This window comes from Oncorhynchus kisutch, linkage group LG2 (genome assembly GCF_002021735.2).
Source record: "Oncorhynchus kisutch isolate 150728-3 linkage group LG2, Okis_V2, whole genome shotgun sequence".
Taxonomy (NCBI): domain Eukaryota; kingdom Metazoa; phylum Chordata; class Actinopteri; order Salmoniformes; family Salmonidae; genus Oncorhynchus; species Oncorhynchus kisutch.
In genome coordinates, this window is record NC_034175.2 from 50,222,090 (window position 1) to 50,243,595 (window position 21,506).

Here is a 21,506-nt window from a genome sequence, read left to right on the forward strand (position 1 = left end):
GCAAGCTCAGCCAGCACAATGACATAATTCTCTATGAGGAAATAGCAAGTTTGAAGTGTTTTTTTAAAATTGTTTTTCCTCCAATGTATGGTTTGGGCACAAATACAAGTAGAAGACGAGTCAACAACATTATTTGGGTATGAGTTAACAGAATATTAACTTGTAAAATAAAGATTTTCACTGGACAGCTACTTTAATGAAGCTGAAATAAGTTCAGTGTAAGATTAATTGGCAAACAAACAGAGGTGAGGTAGTGAGAGACAACAGAAGAGATAGAAAAGACTGAGAGAGAGAGAAAGGGCCAGCTCTCTCCTGTTTCTCTGACTATACATTATCACTATTTAGCTCACATTTGCCAGAAAATAATACAGGATTTCTGTCAAATTAACATCAACTTGTGTGTGTGTGTGTGTTACTCGATTGTGTTTAGAGGTAGGTGAAGGAGTCAAGAGCAGGAGAGCAGAGATGTCCCAGTAGCGTTTTTTACCTGGCAAGTCCACAAACATATAGGTCAGGTACAATACCAAAATAACGCCCTCGACAAAAGAGAAACTAGTTACTCACGGAAAGAGGAAAAACGCTCCTAAACTTATACACACTCGGTATAATACGTGAAAATAAATAAGGCACAACCTTAACGAGCAACATGACACGAATAATCCCGCACAAACCTAGGCAGGCAACAGGGGTAATTATACACACAGAAATTAAAGCAAATGAAACCCGGTGTGAAAGAAACAAAGACAAAACAAACGGAAAAGGAAAAAAGGATTGGTGATGGCTAGTAGGCCGGTGACGCCGACCGCCGCGCATCCCCCGAACAGGGAGAGGAACCACCTTCGGTGGAAGTCGCGGCAGTGTGTGTTGCTGTGCGTGTGTGTGATGTTGGTTGTTTTTGAGTGGAAGACACACTTGAATTTTCCCATGAATTGTCTTTTCTAAGAAATGGCCTGCGCAATAGGCCAATACATTGAAATTATATATTTGGAATTCTCTGAGATATACTACCAACACACAGGATGCACTGTGAGTGTGTGAGGGAGGGAGATGGGGAGCGAGAGGATGAAGGGGAGGGGGAGAGGGAGAGGGAGAGAGAGATGCACGAGCTCTAGTGGTTTACAGGGTAGGGGGGCTGGAGGCGCTGTGGCAAAGCAGTGTCGATAAGAGAGAGAGCGAGAGAGATTGATGGAGAGAGCGGGAGAGTGAACAGCTCTATGTAAACAGGGTGTCAGAAAAGAAAGTGCAGGGACATTTTCAGCCTGCTAAGGCTGGGAAAATAATCACATAGGATCTGCAAAGCAACACTCACTAGGGCAGAGAGAGAAAAAGAGAGAAGAGAGAGAGAGGGACGGAACTGAACAGAGAGAGTCGGTGACAGTGAGAGAGACAGAGAGCGAGAGAGAGACAGAGAGAGAGGAAGCTATATAGCAACAGAGCAAAGGAGAAGAACTAAGCAAAAGGGAGAGAGAGGAAAAAAGCTTAATTAATTCAGGCTGAATGGGAGGGAGGGATGTTGCTACCTCTGCCAGGGCTCCAGTGCCTTTGCTGTGCCTCTCTGTGTAGCTGGAGCTGTGTTGTGTAGCTGTGGCTCTGCTCTTTGTAGCTGTAGCTGCCGGTTTGTGTTGTGAGGGGCTCGCTGCTCTGCTCACGGGGGAAGGGAGAGCACGGACTGCCTATCAACCCATACTGAAGGAAGGAACACACACACAGACAGCAAAACTACTGGGATGGGCAGAGGTATGGGACAAGCTGTGATTCTCTATCTCTTTCTCTGTCACTGTGTTTCTCTCTCTGTTTCTCTGTTTAACTCCATGTTTCTCTCTATCTCTTTTCGCGGACAATCATTGTCCATTGATTATTACTTTCTGACCAGCCCTTGACCGCTTTCTCGCTCTCGCATCTGTCCCTGTTTCGCTGGAATGTGTGTGTGCGTGTGTGTGTGTCTGTGTGAGTGTGTGTGCGTTTATTTGTCCTTCCATCTTGCCAAGTGCCTTTCACTTTCACTCATTCTGTTTTGTCCTAAGTAACAGTGTGTGTTGATATATTGGTTGTTGTGGTCAGTCTCTTAGTCAAAATGATACTAAAACTTGTTTCGGCCTAATGGGGGTCAGTGTGTGTGCTTGTGCTGATTGTGGCTATGATGGATGTATGGGTAATATGGTGGAGCCATAAAGAAACACAGTTACTCTGTCATTCCACTGAACTCACCCTACTGTCCTTTCTCTCAGACACATCAAGCAGGATTTATTTCTTATATTTAGCCATGTTGGATGATGTCTAAGACGGATTGTCATGTTTTGGGCATATTTGTAGAATGTCTACATACACAAAAATGTGGATGAACAGTAGGGGAGAGTGGGGTAAGTTGAGATATTTCTTACATTCAGCATCACTCCGTCAAGGGAAATATAGTGTTCTTTCTATCAAAGATATCTACATATATTTTAGGATGTTGTGTATGGAAATAATCTGAATTATTGTAAACAAAACAGTTTTGAAAAAATTATTGTCCAAAATAAGTGGTCTCTTGGCACAACCGGGTATGTAAATTGAGCCACAGCTCAAGTTAAGCCGTCTACAAATTTCTGTACTGAATTAAATATTACCACTACCTTTTTTAAACCATGTCCATCTTTATTTATTTTATCTTTATACCCTGATGAAGACAGATTGCCTGTCGAAACGTTGGGCATAAATATTTTTGCATCTGAGCTCCTAGAGTGTGTGGCTCTCTTTTATTTTTTTGGTGTTCCACTCCGCTAGCCAGCACCTCGCCTAAATAGGTGGTGCGTTTCTTTCGCCTCTATATCTTTATTTCCCAAACACAGTTCAAGACAATCCCAATCACGTTTTCGTCTTTTAATCCTTTTAAGCATATTTGAAAACAGGCTTAACACCTAAAACATCTTTCTTTAAACACTTTTAACATAGGCTCTATTGTTGCCTCATATTCCAGCGATAATGCCTTGCAATACGCCTGGGAAGAAACCACTTGCTCAACTTGCCATTGGTTCAACCATTGGCTCAACCTACCTCATGGCCATTGGTTCAACTTACCCAAAGGCAAACATGTTGATAATATTAGCCCATACAGCTATAAGGATGCATTTTCTTGTTAGGTTAAGGACTTCATATTCAAGCTTATATTGCATCCCCCTAAATGATGTTTAGAACAATCTGAAATTGATCTACTTTGGTTTAGTTACGGGCATCAGGAAACCTCTTACATGATACATTCATTTGACTTGGTGAAAATCAGTTTAACTTGCTTATCACTTTTTCCAAGTGGTTTCTTCCTTTACAGACTCCATGAAATGATGACCTCTTCCTAAATATTTTGTCAAATGATCCATTTTGTGTATGGTTTGCCAGAAACAAGGGTGGCTCAACTTACCCCCTTTTTGTCATGGTTTATTTCTCACAAGAACTTGTGTTGTCAGAAGAGTTGCATTCTCATAAATAGATTCTAATGTTGCACATTTCCATACATTAAAAAACATGCAGCACATTCTTGACTGTGCTGCTGTGGGACGGGTCGAGTGATAGCTGTCACAGATTTCCAGTCCTCACCTCTGTTTGTCAAGGCTGTCACCGTTTACCTCAAGCTTTTCTCTCTCTCTCTCTCTCTCTCTCTCTCTCTCTCTCTCTCTCTCTCTCTCTCTCTTTCTCTCTGTACCATGTGATTCAGGCGCCAGACTTTGATCAAATCGAATCAGCACTCTTAATTACGCCTCATCATCCAATTACTGAAAGCAATGGTTATTCACGCCCGGACCGGATGCCTGAATCGCAGGCTGGGTAATAAACAATGTAGGATGCTTCTGTTCTTGCACGATACACCGAGTGAAGACCTGCCTGCCTACAGAGAATGAGGAGGAACGAGAGTCTCATTCACCACCACCACTAATTGACTATGCTGATCACGTTCTCTGAGCTCAAAACAAATCAAATCAAATGTTATTGGTCACATACACATGGTTAGCAGAAGTTATTGCGAGTGTAGCGAAATGCTTATGCTTCTAGATAGATCTGACAGTGCAGCAGTATCTAACAGGTAATATCTAACAATTCCACAACAAAACCTAATACACACAATCTGGTAAAGGAATGGGATGAGAATATATAAGTATAAAATATATGGATGAGCAGTGACAGAGCAGCTAAGATGCAATAGATAGTAAAGAATAGATAGTGAAGGAGACAGTATACAGTATATACATAGGCGATGAGTAATGCGAGATATGTAAACATTCTTAAAGTGACATTAAAAAAGTGGCTAGTGTTCCATTTATTAAAGTGGCCAACAGAAAATTGCATCCCAAATGGCTATTTTCTATGTGGTGCACTATATTTGCTTGGAGCCATACAGAAGTAGTGCACTGCCATTTGGGATTCAACCAAAGACATATGTTAAGCCTAGTTATCAGAAAAGGCAAAGATGCCCATCTGTAACCATATTATTAGAATGAGAGGTTCTATGTCCATTCTATTAATTTCTAATTGTGTGGTTACAGCTTATCATCTTTGCCTTTGAATGGAGAATCCTGTTCTACTCATTCTAATTCTATGGCTGTAACTAATGTTGGGTGACATGTTGTTGCTTTCTCTCTTGAGAAGTTGATCAATAGTCCTAGGTAAAATTAAGATAATGCAATGTCTGATAATAGTGATTTCATTACAATGGTAGTTAATAGTGATTTCATTTGTCAAACAAGTCAAGTGCAATTGGACAAAATAGTCGTAACCCGTGGTTTATACACTTTTCTCTTGGGTATTCGATCTAATGTGGAGTCGTGCTGAATTATCAAGTTAGTTATTGCTTTTGTAATGAATAACCCATCCTGCGAATGTCTGTAGATAGGGAGCCGCCTCTCTGTGCTAGTCTGGGAGCAAGATGTCGGTGTCCGCGACGGGGCTGGTTTTCTTTTTGTAATCCGTGATTGTCTGTAGACCCTGAGACACACGTCTCGCGTTTGAGCCACAGATTTGCGACTCCACTTTGTCTCTATACTGATACTTTGCTTGTTAGATTGCCTTACGGAGGGAATAACTACACTGTTTGTATTCGGCCATGTTTCCAGTTGTCTTGCCATGATTAAATGTGGTGGTACATGCTTTCAGTTTTGCGCAAATGCTGCCATCAATCCACGGTTTCTGGTTAGGGAAGGTTTTAATAGTCACGGTGGGTACAACATCTCTTATACACTTCCTTATAAACTCGCTCACCGAGTCAGCGTATACATCAATGTTATTGTCTGAAGCTACCCTTCCTGTTTTAGATTCTGCCTATTTGATTGTGAGGAATTCTTGGTCAGGTGAACAAAAGGACTTGAGTTCTTGTACAATTACACCATGAGTTGTTAATCATGAAACATACACCCTCGCCCTTCTTCTTACCGGAGAGATGTTTGTTCCTGTCAGCGCGATGCACTGAAAATCCTGTTGGCTGTAATGACTCCAACAGCATGTCCCCAGCTAGCCATGTCTCCATGAAACAGAGTATGTTACAATCCCGGATATCTCTTTAGAAAACAACTCTTGCCTTAATTTCGTTGACTTTGTTACCTAGGGACTGGACATTAGCGAGTAATATACGTGGAAGCGGTGGTTGGTGTGCACGCATCCGAAGCCTCACTAGAAGACTGCTCCGGCACCCTCTTCTCCAACGGCTTTGTTTTGGGTCGGCGTCTGGAATCTGTTCAGAGAGATAGAGACCTCTGGGAAATCAGAAATGCCTGCGTAGGTGTGCGTAAGTGTGTTTGTTATGTGTGCGTATACTGTAGGAGGGTCTGTGGTGCCACTTAGATTAATGTTTACAATCATCCACTATAAAGGGAGGTTGTCAGGATTAGGTTAGGTTTGTAATAGCAGGTAGTGGTTAAGGAAGTGAAAAGATGGGGGGGACATTGACAGTGACGTCCCAATGTAGCCGTTGTGGACAGCTCCTGTTTCGTGACATGGAGTGAAAAAGGATCAATAAGTGAGTAAGAATATTCCTCCAGTGGTTCCATGTGATTAACATGACCAATCTCATAGGATGTCTCCAGGTGATTGATTGCTAAAAGAAAATTGCATCCCAAATGGCTACTTCTTATGTAGTGCACTATATTTGCTTAGTGCACTGCGTAGTAAATAGGGTGCCATTTGGGATTCAACCAAAGACATCTGTTAAGCCCAATTATCAGAAAAGGAAAAGATGCCCATCTGTAACCATATTATTAGAATGAGAGGTTCTACGTGTGTGGTTTCCGCTTATCATTTTTGTCATTGAATGGGGAATCTTGTTCTACTCATTCTAATGGCTGTAACTATGGCTGTAACTAATGTTGGGTAACATGTTGTTGCTTTCTCTCTTGGGAAGTTTATCAATAGTCTGATAATAGGGATTTCATTACAATGGTAGATAATAGTGATTTCATTTCAAACTATTACAGACTACAAAGGGAAGCACAGCCGAGAGCTGCCCAGTGACACGAGCCTACCAGAGGAGCTAAATAACTTCTATGCTCACAGCGAGGCAATTAACAATCAAACATGCATGGGAGCATCAGCTGTTCCAGACGACCGTGTGATCATGCTTTCTGCAGACGATGTGAGTAAGACCATTAAACAGGTCAACATTCACAAGGCCACAGGGCCAGACGGATTACCAGGACGTGTACTCCGAGCATGCGCTGACCAACTACCAAGTGTCTTCACTGACATTTTCAACCTCTCCCTGTCTAAGTCTGTAATACCAACATGTTTCAAGCAGACCACCATGGTCCCTGTCCCCAAGAACACCTTGCCTAAATGACTACCGACCCGTAGCACTCATGTCTGTAGCCATGAAATGCTTTGAAAGGCTGATCATGGCTCACATCAACCCCATTATCCAAGAAACCCTAGACCCACTCCAATGTGCATACTGCACCAACAGATCCGCAGATGATGCAATCTCTATTGCACTCCACACTTCCCTTTCACACCTGGACAAAATGAATACCTACGTGAGAATACTGTTCATTGACTACAGCTCAGCGTTCAACACCATAGTGCCCTTAAAGCTCATCACTAAGCTAAGGACCCTGGGACTAAACATATCCCCCTGCAACTGGATCCTGGACTTCCTGACGGGCCGCCCACAGGTGGTAAGGGTAGGTAACAACACATCCAACACCCTGATCTTCAACACGGGGGCCCCTCAGGGATGCGTGCTCAGTCCCCTCCTGTACTCCCTGTTCACTCATGACTGCACGGCCAGGCACGACTCCAACACCATCGTTAAGTTTGCTGATGACACAACACTGACAATGTTGAGACAGCCTATAGGGAGGAGGTCAAAGACCTGACCGTGTGTGGTGCCAGGACAACAACCTCTCCCTCAACGTGATCCAGAAAAAGGAGATGATTGTGGACTACAGGAAAAAGAGAACCGAACATGCCCCCATTCTCATCGACGGGGCCGTAATGGAGCAGGTTGAGAGCTTCAAGTTTCTTGGTTTCCACATCACCAACAAACTAACATGGTCAAGCACACCAAGACAGTCGTGAAGAGGGCACGACAAAACCCATTCCTGCACAGGAGACTGAAAAGATTTGACATGGGTCCTCAGATCGTCAATAGGTTTTACAACTGCACCATCGAGAGCATCCTGACGGGTTGCATCACTGCCTGGTATGGTAACTGCTCGGCCTCCGACCGCAATGCACTACAGAGGGTAGTGCGTACGGCCCAGTACATCACAATGGCCAAGCTTCCTGCCATTCAGGACCTCTATATCAGGCGGTGTCAGAGGAATGCCCTAAAAACTGTCAAAGACTCCAGCCACCCTAGTCATAGACTGCTCTCTCTGCTACCGCACGGCAAGCGGTCCCAGTGCGCCAAGTCTAGGTCCACGAGGCTTCTAAACAGCTTCTACTTCCAAGCCTTAAGACTCCTAAACATCTAATCAAATGGCTACCCAGACTATTTGCATCCCCCCCAACGCTGCTTCTACTCTCTGTAATTATCTATACATTGCCCCTTTAACTCTACCTGCATGTAAATATTACCTCAATTACTTCGACACCCTCTGTATTTCATCCCGCTATTGTTATTTACTGCTGCTTTTTAATTACTTGTTATTCTTACCTCTTACTTTTTAAAATATATATTTTTTAAACTGCATTGTTGGTTTTAAGGACTTGTAAGTAAGAATTTCACTGTAAGGTGAAATACCTGTTGTATTCGGCGCATGTGACAAGTAACATTTGATTTGATTTGTCAAAAAAGTCAAGTGTAATTGGACACAATAGTTGTAACTCGTGGTTTATACATGTTTCTCTTGGGTACTCGATCTAATGTGGAGTCGTGCTGAATTATCAAGTTAGTTATTGCTTTTGTAATGAATAACCCATCCTGTGAATTGTTATATTCAGAGCCCGTAGTAAGATACTCTACATGACTAAATCTAAAATATGTTTTCATGTTCCATAAAAAACCCTCTTACCTCTGATGTACAGGTGTTCATTTTCATCATATAAATGTTTGCCTCTCAGTCTGGTTGTCTCCCAGCCCCAGGCCTCTTCAGAACCAGCCCTCCCAATGTTGGAGCTGGTCAGAAGGGATAAGGAACAACCTGAGTCTGGGATGTGAACAGGCCTGGTCTTGCTTGCCCATGCATGGCCTTTAGTATCTAGTACAGTATACTGTAGCTTGGCTTCACCACTACCACAACAGACACAGTTCCACAATTTCATACCAATCCCCCTGTTGCCATGACACCCAGCAGCCCCTCCATAAATACTTGGGGTATTTCTGAGCCTCCCCCCGACCTCTAGAGAATAGAGAGCCCTAACAGCCTGGCTGCTGAGCTCTGATGCTTTCTCAGCTAAGGAGGTGCACAGGGGGGAGAAAGCTGAATAAAAACAGTCAAGCTACATTTTGTCTGATGAGAAGTTAGGGGAGGCACTAAGTACAAGATCCTATTTAGAAAGATAATGAAGATGAGTTGTGATTACATGGATGAGAGGTGCTAATTCTGTGTTTGTCTCAGATCAAGAAGGATTGTGTGTGTGTGTGTATGTGTGTGTGTGTGTGTGTGTGTGTGTGTGCATGTGTGTGTTGGACTGTTTCAGCATCCTGTCTGACGTACCGACAGAGCAAATCATGGACAAATACCATTTAAGGGCAAAGTCCAAGCTCCCTCAGTCCAGGGCCCTAAGGTTGACTATACTCCAGTTCTCTCACTAAACTAACAGGAGATGAAAGATTTGACTTGAACTTTGCCTTTGGTCTGTACCCCTTTCCTCATGTCCTGTCAGAACATCTAATGAAATTCAGTTCTCCAATACACAGTTATCGGCACAAGAGTGATGAGCTGCTATACTGTAGCTGATAATGAGCCTGGCTGAGTCAGGAAGGACGATCAAAGAGCAGGGCTCAAGTGGTTCAATCCATTTTAGACTGACCTGTATACCCTACTAGACCTCAATGGCCTGCTGGATGCTCAATTAATAAGGCATGAGGCTTTTTCCTCTGTGTATCAATCCGAGTGTGTGTGTCATTCAAATGTACTATTAGTCCCATTCAAATTGAGTTATGGCAAGGCAGTTCATAGAGCTTCATGGAACTGATCCTAGATCGATGACTGTGAACGTTGAATGGACGGTGTTGGTATTGAATGTAACCAGAATTAAAAGTCCACTTTTATCCTTTGCGGATGGTATTGGGACTATTGTTATTTTGAAGGACTTTAAAAATAAATAAATAGAAAATAAATAGAAACAACTTCATAAATTATCCACAACAACATACTAGTACATAACCAAATGGGAGACGCACACTTACTACTCCCAACTCCTCCCCTTTAAAACAATGGGAGTCTCTCATGTTTCAGTGTCTGTGTCCACTGTGAACGGTCTGAGAATAAGCTAATATATGACATATTTTAAGGTGTTGCCTATGTGGTCTTCACAATGATGAAGAACACACATGCAAAGCAGGTGGCACCCAAATAAACAGTAGGGGGATTGCAGGTGTGCGCAGGTCAGGCCCATTCCTTACGGATGGATGTTCATAGTGACCTTATAGGTTCAGGGTCAGTGCATATCAGAGATAATTGCGTGCTAGTGTTCTTTAGCTATGATACCTGAAAATGTATTTTGCAAGCTATGAAAGAATCCCTGACATTTTTCTTTAGGGCATTGATTTTTAGGAGCTGTTTGAGGCTCAGCATTCATAATGAAAAAAAATATTTTAAAAAGTTGATCTTTATTCCTTCTTTGCATTGCTTTATACACTAAGTGGACTACACAATTGCAGTTTAGTATTTAGTATTCAGTTGTTTGGAGTTTGGGCTGTGATGCTGCAACCTGCAGGCCAGGCAGACACAGGCTGTTGTAATTGTGTGGTAGTTCAAGCTGAACTGTTTTGTTTTATTTTTTAAATTGCCCAGAAAGTCATCTGGACCTCCAGCTTGTCTGTAAACAGAAACTGTCTTTAGATTTTAGGTGCAACTGCCATGACAACTGCCAATCAAAATTCCTTCCTCAACCATCTGTAATTTTCTTTCCTCGATTGCCCTCTCACACACTGAGACCATTAGGGTTATGGAAAGGGTTAATGTCAATTCCATTCAGTCAAGTCAGGAAGAGTTATCCTCATTCAGTGTATTTATTGAATTGGCTGAATTGAAATTAATTTGACCCTTACCCTGGTTACAGTCGGAAGCCTTTAACACAGTGACACTTCGGTTCAACATTAGCTTGTCCTCTTTCCTGAGTGCCCCACTGTTGACATGGTTTTCTTTTGTTACCCAGTAAATTGGTTCTGTTTTTTCCAGACCAGCAGTTATTCCTATTTCTGTCCCCATCTCATCTCTCTTCCCTACACACACACAGGCACATAATACCACGTGGAATAAATAGACAGTGAGTGACGATAACTTGGCTATACAGTATATACACAGGGTACCAGTGCCGAGTCGACTGGCAGGGATACGAGGTCATTGACTAATGATTAGAGCATTGGGCCAGTAACCGAAGGGTTGATGGTTCAAATACCCCAGCCGACAAGGTGGAAACCTGCTGATGTGCCTTTGAGCAAGGCACTTAACCTCAATTTGCTCCAGTGGCACCATACTACTATGGCTGACCCTGTAAAACAACACATTTCACTGCACCTATCTGGTGTACAAAACATTAGGAACACCTGCTCTTTACATGACATAGACCGACCAGGTGAAAGCTATGACCCCTTATTGAAGTCACCTGTTAAATTCACTTCAATCAGAGTAGATGAAGGGGAGGAGACAAGTTAAAGAAGGATTTTTAAGCCTTGAGACAATTGAGACATGGATCTTGTATGTGTGCCATTCAGAGGGTGAACGGGCAAGACAAAAGGCTTAAGTGCCTTTGAACGGTAGTAGGTAGAAGGTGCCAGGCGCACTGGTTTGAGTCTGTCAAGAAATGCAACGCTGCTGGGTTTTTCACTCTCAACAGTTTCCTGTGTGTATCAAGAATGGTCCGTCACCCATCCAGAGAACTTGACACATCTGTGGAAAGCATTGGAGTCAACACGGGCCAGCATCCCTGTGGAACGCTTTCAACACCTTGTAGAGTCCATGCCCCAAATTAATTGAGGATGTTCTGAGGGCAAAAGGCGGTGCAACTCAATATTAGGAATGTGTTCCTAATGTTTTGTACACTAAGTGAATGTGACAATAAAAACATTTATTCATATATTTTTTGGTAGGGATAAAGTGACAATGCATCAGGATAGATAATAAACAGTAGCATTTAGTATTTAGCAGCCTTATGGCTTGGGGGTAGAAGCTGTTAAGTTTCAGACTTGGTACATCGGTACCGCGTGCGGTAGCAGAGAGAACAGTCTATGAATTGGGTGGCTGGAGTCTTTGACAATTTTTAGGGCCTTCCTCTGACACCACCTTGTATAGAAGTCATGGATGTCAGCTCAGCCCCAATGATGTACTGGGCCATGCGCACTACACTCTGTAGGGCTTTGTGGTCGAATGCCAAGCAGTTGCGATACCAAATGGTGATGCAGCCAGTCAAGATGCTCTCAATGGTGCAGCTGTAGAACTTTTTGACGATCTGAGGGCCCATGCCAAATCTTTTCAGGATCCTGATGGGAAAGAGGCGTTGTAGTGCATTCTTCACAACTGAGTTGGTGTGTGTGGACCATGATAATTCCTTGGTGATGTGGACACCGAGGAACTTGAAAATCTCTACCCCCTCCACTACAGCCTATGTGGATGGGGATGTGCTTGGCACTCCGTTTCCTGTAGTCCATGATCAGCTCCTTTACTGAGGTTGTGGGACCGCCAGGTCACTGACTTCCTCCCTATATAATGTCTCATCGTCGTCGGTGATCAAGCCAACCACTGTTGTGTTGTCAGAAAATGTAATAATAGTGCTGGAGTCGTGGGCTGCCACACAGTCATGGGTGAACAGCGAGTACAGGAGGGGACTAAGCACACACCCCTGAGGGGACCCCGTATTGACAGTCAGCGTGGAGGATGTATTGTTGCCTACTCTCACCACCTGGGGCCAGCCCATCAGGAAGTCCAGGATACAGTTGCAGAGGGAAATGTTCAGTCTCAGGGTCCTGAGCTTAGTGATGAGCTTGGAGCTCACTATGGTGTTGAACACTGAGCTATAGTCAATGAACAGCATTCTCGAATATGTTTTCCTTTTGTCCAGGTGGGAAAGGACAGTGTGGAGTGCAATAGATATTGCATCATCTGTGGATCTGTTGATGTGGTATGCAAATTGGAGTGGGTCCAGGGTGTCTGGGATGATGGTGTTGATGTGAGGTACTCTCAGACATGGTTCCGTGTTGCTTGCCTCGAAGCAAGCTAGCATCACTGGACATCTCACGGCTGGGTTTCCCTTTATAATTCGTGATAGTTTGCAAGCCTTGCCACATCCCCACACTCATACAAACAAGTCACTTCAAGCTGACAGCAGATTAGAGGGTCAGGGCCTATACTGACTGATGAGGAGACATTGTGATGCTTTTATCATGAGTACCACAGTCACTTCCTGAAGAGGGGATCCTGCATTCCATTGTTGCTTCCTGCCAGCAAGCATGTCCACATTGGCACAATATGTTGCTATGGAATATATTTCTATATGTCACATGTACTTTATTATTGGCAGTGCACAAGTTTCATTTCTTGAGGACTTTACACCAAGGAACGTTTAAACTGGAATGGCACTCTCAGTAATTGTTGCACAAAAATAACTAGAGACCTTAGAACTATAAGGTTCTATCTGAAAAAATATGTTTCCAAGATTATTGGTTTTAAAGTTCAGAACACTCATTGGTTTGAATGATGTCAGCAATTTTTAATAAACATCATGAATTGGGTAATTTGCAAACCACGCCCTCAAATATTTTAATGAGCACCCATCTCTACATTATGAAGTAACTGGGCTTGGTATGGGCTAGCCCGTGCTGGGCTTTGTGTGGGCTAGCCCATGTTGGGCTGGTGTCCTCTAGCCTGTGTTGGACTGGAATGAACTTCGTGTGGGTTAGCCTGTGGTGGGCTTAATATGGGCTAGCACCTTGTTGGGCTGATGTGAGCTAGCCTGTGCTGGGCAAGTGTAGGCTAGCTCATGTTGGGCTGGTTTAGGCTAGCCCGTGTTATCTGAATGGAAGATAAACTGAATACTGGGTGAAACATGCGTGTATCAAGAGTCTCAGAGCAGGAGTGCTGACCTAGGATCAGCCCCCCGTCTATATAATGTTATTCACTATGATCTAAATTGATACTAGATCAGTACCGAGATTCTTGTGGATTTGAGTCCTAGCTGTGCCTGTCTGGCATTGGCTGTCTTCTCATTACCTTTGACTGATTATGCTCTTTCAAACTACCCCTCACTCCATGTATTTCCTTATCTCTCTCTCCCACTACCTCTCTCCCCCTCTCTCGCTCCCCCTCTTTCTCTGTCTGTCTCCTTTCTTCCTCCTCCCCTCTCTCCCCTTCTCCCTCGCTCTCTCTCTCTAGGGAAGGTGATGTCTTGCACCTCCATTCCTCTTTTATCGTCGTGGTGATCAGTGTCCTAATTTGGCAGTGCTGTCTCTCTAACATGCTCCAGCCATTCAGGCGAGATAAACGGCTCCCTCCAGTGCAAGTTGTGCATTTATGTTTCAGTAGGTACTAGCGAGGTAGAGTACACTCGAGGTGGAGTACACGCTCACTCCCTTTAGTCCTACCATGAGTTTTCTTTACACGTTTTGCAGGTCATTCTTAACACATTTTGCATGTCTGTTTCCTGAAATGGGAGAGAACCGGTAAACATTTGCCCTGGTCGTAATAGAACAAGGGAGAGACGGTAAAGTTTGTTTCCCTTGGCAGTGTAAAGATAAACAGATCTGGGATCAGACTGCGCTGTCTTGACCTTGAATACTGGCAAGACATCACAAACAGATCTGGGACTAGGCTACCCTTGGAGAGGAATACGATTCAGATGCTGGTCAGTAGGTGGCTGATTGTGCTCTCAGAATTTGGACACACACAGGTGGAAGAGGAAAGTGTGAGTGTTATTTTAATTGCTGTGTTCAAAAGAAAGACTGTAGGTGAGTGTGTGTAAGAGAGTGAGGTAGAATCAACTTACAGTATATAAATGTAAATATGTTCCTTTCAATTTTGTTTTTAAATCACATCAACACATTATTGCAAGATATAGAGCTTTCAAAAACCTCAGCCGAATGAAATACTAAAGCTTACAGTAGAGGAAGAAACAGTGGTCAGTGAGTCTGGAGAGAGTAGTACTCGGTGTACTGTCTGACGACACTACATATGGCTTGAGGACATAGAAAACCTCTGAGTCACCATTGTCTCTACAGTACCAGACAGGTCAGGGGTTGACTGGCATCATTTTAATTTAACGGACATTTGAGGAATTTAGCAGACCCATATGCATTGGGTGCGTAACCACCCATGGTGCTCAGAATGACAGAAATCACATTTTGATTATGGTTATTCATCTTAACAGAAAATGCAACTCAAGGAATCAGCGTGCATCCTTCTTACCTAATTCCGATGGGCACTTTAAAGATGTTCAAAAAACTGCTACATTTACTTTTCATCAGCCAACAAGACGAGTAAGGAACAGCAAAATCACTAGCCTATGTCAAACTAATATCTCCCATAGTAGAAAAGTTCACTTATTATATTGGTCAGCTTGTCGTTCTGTGTGAGAAAGAAATGGTCTATTCCAAACACACTTTGGGGCAGTTGTAGGACAATAGATCCCAAATTCATACAACCACTAGACCTAGGCTACATTATTGTAATAATGGAACTGTGAGTCGGGAAGCAGGTGAAACGTTTAATTAAACAAAACCTGGGATGAGACAATTCCATGTGGCTACAAGCCAGTACACAAGAATAATACCAACTAGTGAGTGAACATAAGAGTGACATATAAAGGGGAGGAAATGATGAAGGTAATGAAGTCCAGATGTGAATCATAATGATTAACAGGTGCGCGTAATGATGAGTGCCAGGTGTGCGTAATGATGAACGGTGGTGGAACGCTGGTTACCGACGACGTCGTACGCCAGAGGGGAGGAGCAGGAGAAGATGTGACAATTATTAAGTAGGTTAAGAAAAAATTCTTATTTACAATGACAGCCAACCCCGGCCAAACCCTAACGACGCTGGGCCAGTTGTGCGCCGCCCTATGGGACTCCCAATCACGGCCAGTTGTGATACAGCCTGGAATCAAGCCAGGGTCTGTAGTTACGCCTCTAGCACTGATTTGCAATGCCTTAGACCGCTGCGCCACTCGAGAGCCCGCATTATAAGCGTAGCAATGCACACAAGGCAGTAGGCAACGCGCAAATGTTCGTTGCATAATGCAATTAGCTGGAAATGTTACATTGGTGAGTAAAAACGAAAGGCTTCCTACCCTTTAAGTATATGTTTTCAAAATGCCTAGTGCTTCAGGCTCATTGCAAAGTGGTGTGTGACGCGCTGAAGCCTGCCTACCATTGCCTATATACACCTGAATGGCGAATGGGAAGCGCTCTTCAATTACTAGTTGAGAAATAAAAATAGTAGCTCTTTTTAAAGGTTGTTTAACATGGGATTGCATTTAGAATTGTTATGCAATGATTGGGCTTATAAAAGCACGTTTCACTCCAGCAGCAATGAAGAAGCTGTTTGAGAAGCTGTAGCAGCAGCTCTCCCACTGTCTGAGATTTTCTGTTCATAAACTCTGTATCTGTATGCTGTGCTTGTTTGATGAAGATAACGACTAACGAAAATAGACACAATTTAATTCCCCCAAATTATGCAAATGAACCTATAAATTCCACTAAATTGTGCAAATTAACCTATGGACCGATAAACATGACCAGTGAAATGTATTTACATTGACTGGTATTTACATCAATGAATAGGCAAAAATATATAAAATCTCACAGACAGCAGTTTTACTTAGCGGCTTTTCATTTTTTTTATGCTCCAGCCATAAACGGCTCACTCCAGTGCAAGTTGTGCATTTATGTTTCAATTTGTGCATTTATGTTATGTTATGTTTTTTTTATTGACCAAAAGCCGACTTTTACCAGGGAACAGATAGAGCATGTTGAGTGGAGATAGAGAAAACCTTGCCCCATCTGTGTAGTAGTGGAAGTGCTCTGCAGAGCTGGGAGACAAAAAAAGACAAGAGGCTGAGTATGATCACAAAGTCGTCAATATCCACTTTCCTTTCCTCTCTTTTCTTCACAAAATCAACAGTCTGAATGGCTGAAAAACTCACTGCAGTCCATTAGAACACTGAACAGAGAGAGGAAGTCTGTGTGAGCTTTTTTCTCATTTAATTTTGGCAAGTTTCTGATTCATAAATAAAAGGGTTTCACGTTGCTCATTCCATGGCTCTTCTTCCTGTGCAACGACTTAAAAATAGAAGCCTTACTCATACCACTCACAGGCCATGTTTTGTAATTTGTTATGCAGACTGGGGGAGGTGTGTATGCAAGGATTCCCCGATTCCTATTCTGTATAATTGTGCTCATAAAGAATGCTCTGTCTTCCCACGTACTCTGATGACAGTGAAGGCACCATGTTGTGCATTTCGTATACATGCATCATATTAAATCTAGAATTTTTCGGGGAACTCCAATTAACAATATCTCCTTTTCTCGTGAAATTACAGAAATATAGAAGCTTTACACCACTCATAGACCTTGTTTTGTCAGGAAGGAGATTCAAGTGCAGGATTCCCCGTTTAACATTTTGTATACAGTGCATTCGGAAATTGTTCAGACCCCTTGACTTTTTTCACATTTTGTTGCATTACAGCCTTATTCTAAAATGGATACAATATTTTTTGCCCACATCAATCTACACATAATACACTATAATGATAAAGCAAAATCTGTTTTTTAGAAATGTTAGCAAATGTATTCTTTTTTTACATAAGTATTCAGATCCTTTGCTATGAAACTCGAAATTGAGCTCAGGTGCATCCTGATTCCATTGATCATCAATGAGATTTTTCTACAACAGGATTGGAGTCCACCTGTGGTAAATTCAATTGATTGGACATGATTTGGAAAGGCACACACCTGTCTATATAAGGTTCCACAGTTGACAGTGCATGTCAGAGCAAAAACCAAGCCAAGAGGTCGAAGGAATTGTACGTAGAGCTCCGAGACCGGATCTGGGGAAGGATACCAAAAAATTTCTGTAGCATCGAAGGTCCCCAAGAACACAGTGACTTCCATCATTTTTAAATGAAAGAAGTTTGGAACCACTAAGACACTTCCTAGAGCTGGCCGCCCGGCCAAACTGTGCAATCGGGGGAAAGGGCCTTGGTCAGGGAGGTGACCAAGAACCCGATGGTCCCTATGACAGAGCTCCAGAGTTCCTATGTGGAGATGGGAGAAACTTCTAGAAGGACAACCATCTCTGCAGCACTCCACCAATCAGGCCTTTATGGTGGAGTGGCCAGACGGAAGCCACTCTTCAGTAAAACGTACATGACAGCCCTCTTGGAGTTTGCCAAAAGGCACCTAAAGGACTCTCAGACCATGAGAAACAATATTCTCTGGTCTGATGGAACCAATATTGAACTCTTTGGCCTGAATGCCAAACATCACATCTGGAGGAAACCTGGCACCATTCCTACGGTGAAGCATGGTGGTGGCAGCATCATGCTGTGGGGATGTTTTTCAGCGGCAGAGAATGGGAGACTAGTCAGTATCGAGGGAAAGATAAATGGAGCAAAGTACAGAGAGATCCATTGATGAAAACCTGCTCCAGCAGGACAACGACCCTGAGCCAAGACAATGCAGGAGTAGCTTTGGGACAAGTCTCTGAATGTCATTGAGTGGCCCAGCCAGAGCCCGGACTTGAACCTGATTGAACATCTCTGGAGAGACCTGGAAATAGCTGTGCAGCGACGCTCCCCATCCAATGTGACAGATCTTGAGAGGATCTGCAGAGAGGAATGGGAGAAATTCCCAAATACAGGTGTGCCAAGCCTGTAGCGTCATACCCAAGAAGACTTGTAATCACTGTAATCAAGCTGTAATCACTGCCAAAGTTGCTTCAACAAAGTACTGTAAATGTGATATTTCTGTTGTTGTTTTTTTTATTAGCAAAAATGTGTATAAACTGGTTTTTGCTTTGTCATTATGGGGTATGGTATGTAGATCGATGAGGGAAAACAACATTTTAATACCTTTTAGAATAAGTGTAACGGCGTTCGTCTGTTGAAGGAGAGTCGGACCAAAATGCAGCGTGGTGGTTACTCATGTCTTTTAATGAAGAATAGCGATACATGAAATAACTATATATATATACACAAAACAACAAACGGAATGCGAAAACCTATTACAGCCTATCTGGTGAAACAGAGACAGGAACAATCACCCACAAACACACAGTGAAACCCAGGCTACCTAAATATGGTTCCCAATCAGAGACAACGAGAATCACCTGACTCTGATTGAGAACTGCCTCAGGCAGCCAAGCCTATGCTAGACACACCCCTAATCAGCCACAATCCCAATGCCTACAAAAAAACCAATACGACAACACAATAAGCCCATGTCACACCCTGGCCTGAACAAATAATTAAAGAAAACACAAAATACTAAGACCAAGGCGTGACAATAAGGCTGTAATGTAATATGAAAAAAGGGGTCTGAATATTTTCCGAATGCACTGTAATTGAGTTAATTCAGTATACTCTGTCCTTTCAACCCACTATCACAGATTATCATTAAATAAACACAAATTACTTCTTTGAAATTTGTGACAGGCACACAAAGTTTTTTTGTGTCCACCACAAAATTTTATTCAGAAAGCATTCGTGCCCAATTGACGTTTTTCTTGTTGTGTCGAACATTAGCTAGGTTAGGGCTTAAGGTTAGAATTAGGGGTTATGGTTAGGTATGAGTGTTAGTGGTAGGGATTGGGGTTAGGTAACATGCTAGCTAAGTAGTTAAAAAGTGGTAAGTAGTTGCAAAGTTGGTAATTAGCTAAAATGATAAATTTGTCTATCATGTGGTTCAAACACACAACATTTTGGCTGCGTATTCACCTACCCATCCTCCCCAACCAACCTCCCTCCTATTGTTTCTGCCTTAATAACTTACTACCTTCATCTGTGATTGAAATGCACTGTATAAAAATAAGTCTGGTGGACACCATTTTTTCTTTTCGTTTTTCTATCACAAATTTAGCAAAAGTAATTTGTGTCTATTTCACGATAATTTGTGGTAGTGGATTGGTCCTTCCACATCGTGTGTGGACGTCACAGGTTGACTTGCACTGCAAACGATCATGTTTTGTGTGTATTCACATGCCCATGCACACATACTCCACACTAAGACAGAAACTGATCCATAAGGTGCCACTCTGCTGCTGAACCTCCCCCTACCTCCCCCTCCTCCTATTGTACATCTCCTTGTTGTGTGCACACTTACTGTATGATGTCAGAGTTGCTAGGCAACCTTGTGAGCAAGCCAGAATCCCTCTCTGCACAGAGGGGAGGCCCTATCCTATTGATTGGCAAGTGCTTCTGTCTCCCATTCGGCCCCACACGCACACACACACACACACACACACACACACACACACACACACACACACACACACACACACACACACACACACACACACACACACACACACACAGACACACACAGACACAGACAACCAGCTCCATTCCTCTCTTTGTCCTCTACCTCTACTGTAGGTCTCCAAGCATGCATGCTCTACGTCTGTACTTCTGCAGCCTCATTATCACAGTGTAGTAGTGGTAGTGCTCTGCAGGAACGAGAGGCTGAGTATGAACTTAGAGATGGTAATATCCACTCTCTTTTCCTCTTTCTTTTCCTCCCCACATCAACAGTCTGAATGGCTGATTGACTCACTGCAGCTCATTAAGGACAGCACTTATTTTGTACTGAAATGCTTTTTGCACACCCTCCCCATCATAAAATTAACTAAGAATAATGTTTACGACCACACATAACAATAACTGTAGCGACCCTGTGTTTATAAACGTGGTATTAACTTTGCCACTTCAGCATGCTTTTGTGGCACAGTCGATGTCACGCAGGGCTACGGGACAGAAGGTTGAGGGTTTGCAGACCACCGCGGACAAGCACCCTCTCCCTGCCTGTTTCATTAGGCTTACACTATGACCAAAGCCGGCAGCAGACAATGATCAGCTAGTGGGAAATCTGATTTTCCAAATGAAGATGCCATATTTATAATTATATAAAATACATGCAACAAATGTTCCACCAACAGGTTTTTGTGACAATGCAATAAACAAAGCACACTGACTTTGGATGCTTCAATATCATGGCTTGCATTTTCAGCACCACAATAAATAGTTCATTTATTATTTAAAACAGTGAATATTAGAGTCTCTGGCTCTGGTAATACGCTGGTGTACATCTCTAACAAAAGAAAAATAGTTAAGTACCTGGGGGCTGAGTCCGTGATAAGTCTGTGGACCAGACCAAGTTGAATCAATTGGGGAGCGTAATAATTACAACAACAAGAAAAAAAGTTGAATAAATACTACTTTTTTCCCACAGATAGACAGCCTAGCCACTTAAAATTCTCAAACTCCAGAAGAGAATGAGAGGGGAGTTTACAATTCTTGGTCTGTAGCTTATTCTTTAGATGTTTAGGGCTGCTGGTGAACCATGATGTGCAGGACTAATCAAAGTGACACTGGACTAGAACACTTGCCATTGTCTTTAGGGTGTCTATAGGTTTCCATCCAATTGGCGCCAGATTTCCATGTGAATATTCTAAAATCTGCATAAAAACAATATGCGCATTTTCCCATCAGATTTGTTTCCATTCAATTGACCTGTGGATAAAACTCTGTGAGTAAATATGTAGTGCATAAAAATAACTTTATCGCATAAATTCCCAGGTACCGAATAAAAAATACAAGTTAAATGGGTTTCCATCGCATTTTAATCTCTAGGCCTACTGATGGTTTTGTCACAAAAAATGTTTGCGTAGGTACAGCGA

General features: G+C 42.8%; 1 protein-coding gene across 1 annotated transcript in view; it reads left to right on the forward strand.

Moving 5' to 3' along the window:
• Positions 1 to 1,139: 1,139 nt before the first annotated feature.
• The window catches only part of dgkg (diacylglycerol kinase, gamma), a 195,083-nt gene continuing 174,716 nt past the window's right edge, over positions 1,140 to 21,506 (forward strand). The window contains 1 exon segment of the mRNA XM_031796900.1: positions 1,140 to 1,737. The gene's annotated coding sequence lies outside the window, so the exon portion shown is untranslated.